The sequence below is a fragment of the Perognathus longimembris genome, chromosome 9 (assembly GCF_023159225.1).
Source record: "Perognathus longimembris pacificus isolate PPM17 chromosome 9, ASM2315922v1, whole genome shotgun sequence".
NCBI lineage: Eukaryota > Metazoa > Chordata > Mammalia > Rodentia > Heteromyidae > Perognathus > Perognathus longimembris.
The window spans coordinates 29,554,539-29,561,258 of NC_063169.1; the positions used below are offsets into that span (position 1 = coordinate 29,554,539).

Sequence of the window (6,720 nt, forward strand, 5' to 3'; positions counted from 1 at the left end):
AAAAAATTTTTTGCCAAGTCCTAAGTTGATAGCTTAAAGTCAAAAGTAAATTTATAATTTAATTAGGACTTGGTGTAAAGAAATCCCTTTACCCCTTTCCCCAAAGGGATACTGCAGTTATATCACATACCCAATAGGCACCACAATGAAGATCAGAGCTTATACTTAATTAAGGTTTTATACACACCAGTTCCCCAGTAAATGCAAATTTAACAAGAAAATTAGACATGTCATATGTTCAAAATGCTCATGGCAAACAATCATTTTGCATTCCTGCAAATAAAATTGTTTTATACTGTAAGCTGGAGGCGAGTGTAACTTATTTTTGTAATAAAGTTTTTATTTTTTTTATGTGTCATTAATATAAATGTGTGTTAGAATAGAAAACTTCTGGTTTAAAAACTTAGAATTGCACACATTTCAGTATGTTTATTTGTACTTCCGTAATTTAGAGTAGTGGTTGCCAATAGCCTGTATGTTTCACATTAATTGGTTTTTTTTGTGTGTGTGTGTTACCTTAATAAACCATTTTAGTATGTTGTATGTCAGTTACTGGGATAGCTGGGACATAGAGTGTAATTTAAAATTTGTCAATAAGTATTCATTGGAATATATGTAAATGTGCCTTGCCGGTTATTGAAACTTACCTACAAACGAGTATGGGGTGACAAAAACTTGTTCCTGGTGCTTAATGAAACTTTCTGCCACTGATTTTATATATTACCTTGTGCTTTTTTTAAAGTACATCTCTCAAATTTTAGTATAAGTTTGAGGGCTACACAAAAACACTTACATTTCATCTTAACATGATAGATATGATAGGGTTGTGGAAAGTGGGTGAACTAAATGTAGCCTTCAGTAGAATTGAATCTCAGTGTAATCCTTGGTGCTGGCTTTATTTCCCAGGTCCAAGGAGTTAAATGATCCCATCTAAGAGGTCATTGCCATGCCTATTGGCACTTAACTGTCATACCATTTTTAAGGGACACTGTCAAGGTGTTTTAAGTTAATTCTCAGAATTATTTGTTGGGATTTTTAGGACAGGTTTGTTTGACTTAAAGAATTGCATTGTTAAAAGTTGAAAAATGAACACTTTTGTGAGTTCACAAATGTGTTCTTTAAGGAAACATTAAAATTCAGAGTTCTGGATTTCAAAGACCATTTGGCATTCTTAGTTTGGTAATGTGGGAGGGAAAACTGTTATAAAGAAATTGGAGACTTGATATGATGATAAGTAGGTTAAACTGGAGATGAATTATATATACACTCAAGTGAAATTACTTGACAGTGTTCATTTGAATAACTTTGAATTCAAGCCATTATGATTACTTTAAAAATTAAATATCATTTGCACTGTTCTGATAATGGGTGCAGTTTTTGAGCAATATAATCAGAGCTAAATATGCATGTAGTGATTAGTAATGTGAACAATTAAGTTCTGAGAAGAAATACTAACTTTGATATTTTCAAACTTAAATTTCTGTAGTAAAATCAGTATCAAACTTAATCAGAGATCAAGGAAAACAGGCAATGCATATAAACATAATTTTGAATGTTGTGTGGCCTATAAAGCAATAATGCAATTTATATGGAATGTCATGGGATATGAGAAATGGAAATGAAAAAGTAATTCTTCAGTAAAAATGTCAACATGTTAAAAGGGGGAATGTTAACTAATAATGTAGGTAATTGCTATTTGTGATTTGTTTATGGGTTCTTGGCTTTGACAGCTTCAAAAAATGGACAGATAACAAGTTAAAGGAATTTTGTACATATTGTCAAGGAAAGGATCTTAATTCCAGCAGTCAAGTCCCTTCCTTGGGGTAAAAAATATATCCTTAGAGAATTCTGATTGTTAAAAGGAAAGTTACCTAACCAAAACAGACGCAAGATTTTGTTTCTGCAGACTACTTGGCATAAATTTAGTGTCATCAGTTTTCAGAAAGTTGCTGTGAGAAAATTGTGTTAGTTGTATTCTTTCAAGCATGCTTTTTTGGTAGTAGATTTTTAGCCATTGCAACCAATTACATGTTCAGAAATGGAAAATTGAGCACAAAAAGTTTGTTGCATACTCATTCATGATGGCACTTTAGCATCATGAGAATTTTTTCCACATTATTGCTAATCTGACAGCAAAATATAAACATTTTTCTCATAAAGTAGGAATGACAAATGGATTGATGGAATGATCTGAGTTCATTTGTATCTTAGATACTTGAATTTTAAACACCAAACTACCCAGGCAAAATTGACTAGTTTCAGTACAGCTCTTTTGACTGCTAAGCCAAAACTTAATCAGGAGAGAGCAAAACATTACCATGTTATTACAAAATATGACATTTTCTGTTTTATGGGGAGAAATAGAAGGGCTTCTTGCATTAGAAGGAGCTAACCCCAAGAGTGATTGCTCAGGTTCCTCTAGCTTCCCAAGAATACCCACCATAATTGTTCTCCACAGTGGGTATACAGTTAATGAACAACTTACATAACAACACTTTAAACTGACGTGAGGGGGTGGTGTTCAAGGTGTAATATACTCAGTAATCATACCACTCAATGGGGCATGCCACTACTTTTAAGATGCTAATTATGAACTATTGCTCATAATTTTTAACTGGGCAAATGAGTAGATGGACTTTTGAGGTCTGTCACTTTTTAAAAGTTCTTAAAACATTGATTACATTAACACCACAGTCTGCCTTCGGTAATAAGACCTAAAATACTTTTCTGGACCAGAAGCATCCAGTTGGAAAAACAACTTTTTTTTGCAAACATAAAACAGTATTACTAACACTCTGGGTCAAAGATAGGTTTTTTAATATTAACAGTAGTCTGATAAACATTTAAAAGTCTGGCATTGAGAAACAAAAGCTTGTACCTGACTAGTATTTTCATTAAAATATAGTTGTGTTTATTTAAATTCTTTTACCTTTTATTTATCCATAGGATTTATATTTATTTCATTCCTTTCATCTCACTGAAAAAAGTGTCTGCAGGCCTTTTGATTTGGATTAGATGTGTGAAGTACTGTCGTTCGCCAAAAACCTCAAATTACTTGTTTTTTATTTTTTTCTTCAAAGTAGTGGGTTTGTGCTTGTTTGGAGATCAGTTTAAAAACTCTGTACTATCTGTACTGCCTCTGATGTTAAGATTTTATGTATAGCATAAGGAAGCTAGCTCTGACTATATTTTCCTAAGAATAAAGACCTATTTTTGTAGCATGTCTTAGGATCTCCAGGAGTCAAAGAATTATTGTGAGTGTCTTCCATTTCATCATTATTCACTGAACCACTTTTAAAGAGACACTTGGGATCTTGAGAGATTTACTGTGTTTTGGTCATCCATATATTAAAAATAACTAGTTAATGATGAAAACAAGTTCCCCATGATACTCCCAATTGCAAGTAGGTGATGGAGGATATATAGAATAAATGAGCTGGGCTGGTCTTAATTTTATTTGTTGATGGAAATACTTTGTAATCAACTCCCATGCCATTGATTCCACGAACTTTAAATTTTAGTTTTACTTTTCTGGGAACGGGCTTCACAATGTAGTATTGCTCTTCCATTCTCTGGTCTCATTCTGGCATATAAAATTTCTTTGAAGATTTGGAAATGAGAATAAGGTTGCAAATATCTCAGGAGAAGGGGAGTAACGATCTGCTTTAATAAAATGCAGTTATATAACTGCGAACATATGGCTAGGTAAGAACCCAGTGTGAATTGAGCTAAATCGACAAATGAGGGGGTTCTTATAGATTGACAGATTTTCTCGGAGATGATGAGAAGTGGTTTGTGCCACTTAATCAGCAAAAGTCACTGAAGGTACTGAGTTTAGTTTCTGCATAAGAGCCAGGCAGTGGTGGCTCACACCTGTCACCCTAGCTGCTCAGGAGGCTGAGATCTGAGGATCACAGTTCAAAGCCAGCCCGGGCAGGAAAGTCCTTGAGACTCACCTCTAAAAACTACTCAGTAAAAGCCAGACATAGCACTGAGGTGCATGTTGTAGAGTGCTAGTTCTAAATTCAAGCCCTAGTATTGGAAGAAAAAAATTACTGAAGTCTATTAGTGAAAATAAGTTCAATCATTTCAAAAGTTAGGGAAATTTGGATGAGACGGGTGGGGAAGTAATAGTATAAACCAATTATTGAGAAGCATTAGAATTTTCTAAATTGCACAAGTAATAAATTGAACAAAAGTTAATTTGGGAATGAAATAACACCTGATGGGCAGGGGAATCAGTTGGGCTTGAACTTGGGTCCTGTGTGCTGATCCTGAGCACTTTTGATCAAGACTGCTCTACCACTTGAGCCACAGTGTCACTTCTGGCTTTTTCTGTGATTTATTGGAGATGAGGGCCTCACAGACTTTCCTTCCCAGGCTGGATTTGAACAAGGGTCCTCATATCTCAGCCTCCTGAGTAGCTAGGATTACAGGTGTGAGGTGAACCACCAGTGCCCAGCTTATTTTCCTCCTTAGAAAGTTTTGATCTGAGTAGAATTATAAAGACTATCTGTAATGTTCGTGAATTATCATTTCTGAGAGAACTTGTATCTCTGATCTTTACAGCTACGTTTTGCCTCAGGGCAAAAGAAAGCAAAAAATGTAGTTAAGCCATCTCTATAAACCTGGAGTTGTTGGCTTTAATATAAAATTGGTAGGAGTTTAGATGATACTGATGTGATAAAATCAAGTCTTTACGTACAGAAACTTAGAGGGCAGAGCCATACCAATATATCATGTCTTGTAGCATAGTTCATTTAATGGTTTTAACTTCAAATGACATGAAATTTGAATACACTTAGGATTTTATAGACATTCTACATCTTTTAAGTGCAAAATTACAAAAGCTAAACACATGGACATGCTAAACTTTTTTGAATGAGGGACCTTTCTGGACCTGGTAGATGTCCCTATGCGTCTATTCTCAAGGCTAGCATTTTACTGCTTGAGCCATAGCCTCCCTCCCAGCTTTTTGTAGTTAGAGATAAGTCTCATGAATTTTCCCAAACTGGCTGGCTTTGAACTGTGATCCTCAGAGCTCAGACTTCTGAGTAGCTAGGATTACAGGTGTGAACCATTGGTACAAGTTTAATTCAAACTTCATTGGCCATTTTTCCTTTGAAATGGTAAAATTCACAAACATTTGCAGAAATTAAATTCTTGGAAATCTTTCATTAGGGATAAGTGCAGTTCTCTTAGACCACCCTGCCTTGACCTTATGCCCATTTGTACATAGAATTAGGAGACATAAGTATCTTAAAACACCCTGGTTTTCTAAGCATCTGTTTAGTATTTAGTTGGGCATCAAGAAATGGGCACAACAAAAGGGCCATATAGTTACTCAATTTCTGTGGCAGTGTCTATATTATCATGATGTTCAATTAGTTTGTTTATATTTTGCCTCCTTTATAGAATGGAAGCTCCTTGAGAGCAGGGAAATATTAATGGTTCCAGACAACAGTTAAAATATCTTGCTGAGTGCTAGTGGATCACACCTGTAATCCTGGGTACTCCGGAGGCTGAGATCTGAGGATTATGATTCAAAGCTATCTGGGATAAACAAGTCCCTGAGACACTTAACCTCCAGTTAACAACCAGAAGACCAGAAATGGGGCTGTGCCTCACAGTGGTATCCTTGAGCAGAAAAGGCCAGGGAAAGTGCCCAGGTACTGAGTTCAATCCCCATTACGAACTGGCAAAAATAAGTCCATTCCAGTTTGGTAGGAATTTGGTTGACTGAGGCCTCATTGAGATACAAAATTGAAAGATACAACCATGTAATTTACAACATTAAACCTAACTAAAGTAAATGAGTGTACAGTACATCCACGTTACAATTGTCCTGAATTGTGGGAAGAATTGGTCAATCTGTGGGAATGTTCATATATTTCTTTGAAATTAGTTGAAGGGGTATTGAAGAATTCTTAGTGTGGCCTTGAGGAAATCTGAGCCCATCTGTTTTCCTTGTTGCTGATTATCTATTTAATTACATGGTGCTGAGCAAAACCATTAGGATAAATTACTTTTGCCTCCATATCTTAGTGGTATCTCAAGATTGAATTCTTTGTGTTGTGTTTGTGCTGATCCTGGGACTTGAACTTGCTGTTTCTAGCTTTTTTCCAGGCCAGTGCACTACCACTTGAACCACAGCTACATTTCTGGGTTGTTGGTTTTTTTTTTTTTTTTGCTGTTTTTTTTTAATGTAGTTTATTGGAGTTAAGATTCTTACAAGCTGAGTGCTGGTGGTTTACACCAGTAATCCAAGCTCCTTAGGAGTCTGAGATCTGAGGATTGAGGTTCAAAGCCAGCCTAGGCAGGAAAGAGCGAGAATTCTGTCTCCTGTCAGAAACAGGAAATGGAGCTGTGGCTGAAAGCAGTAGAACACTAGCCTTGAGCAAAACAGCTCAGGGCCAGCCTTGAATTCAAACCCCCCAGCCAGCTAAAAATCTAACAAACTTTATTGTCCTGGCTGACTTCAAACTGCAATCCTCAGATTTCAGCCTCCTGAGTAGCTAGCATTATAAAAGCCACTGGTCTCTGGCTCTCAAGATTAAATTCTTAATTCAGTTTGAGCTATTGGCCTAACTCCTTGAGGCTTTCATAAGGTTCAGTTGCTTAGAGGGTAAGTATGTCAGAAATGTATGCATATTTTCTAGCAATCTAATATCTGGAAAGTAGTTTCTACTAGCTTTATATTACCTACCGGTCGGTAGGTTG

The 6,720-nt window shown here is 35.9% G+C and overlaps 1 protein-coding gene across 4 annotated transcripts in view; it reads left to right on the forward strand.

Moving 5' to 3' along the window:
* LOC125357157 (synaptotagmin binding cytoplasmic RNA interacting protein) overlaps window positions 1-3,223 on the forward strand; it is a 39,693-nt gene extending 36,470 nt beyond the window's left edge. For all 4 annotated transcript variants that reach the window (XM_048353880.1, XM_048353879.1, XM_048353884.1 and 1 more), the window contains one exon: window positions 1-3,223. This exon is cut by the window's left edge. The gene's annotated coding sequence lies outside the window, so the exon portion shown is untranslated.
* Window positions 3,224-6,720: the final 3,497 nt, after the last annotated feature.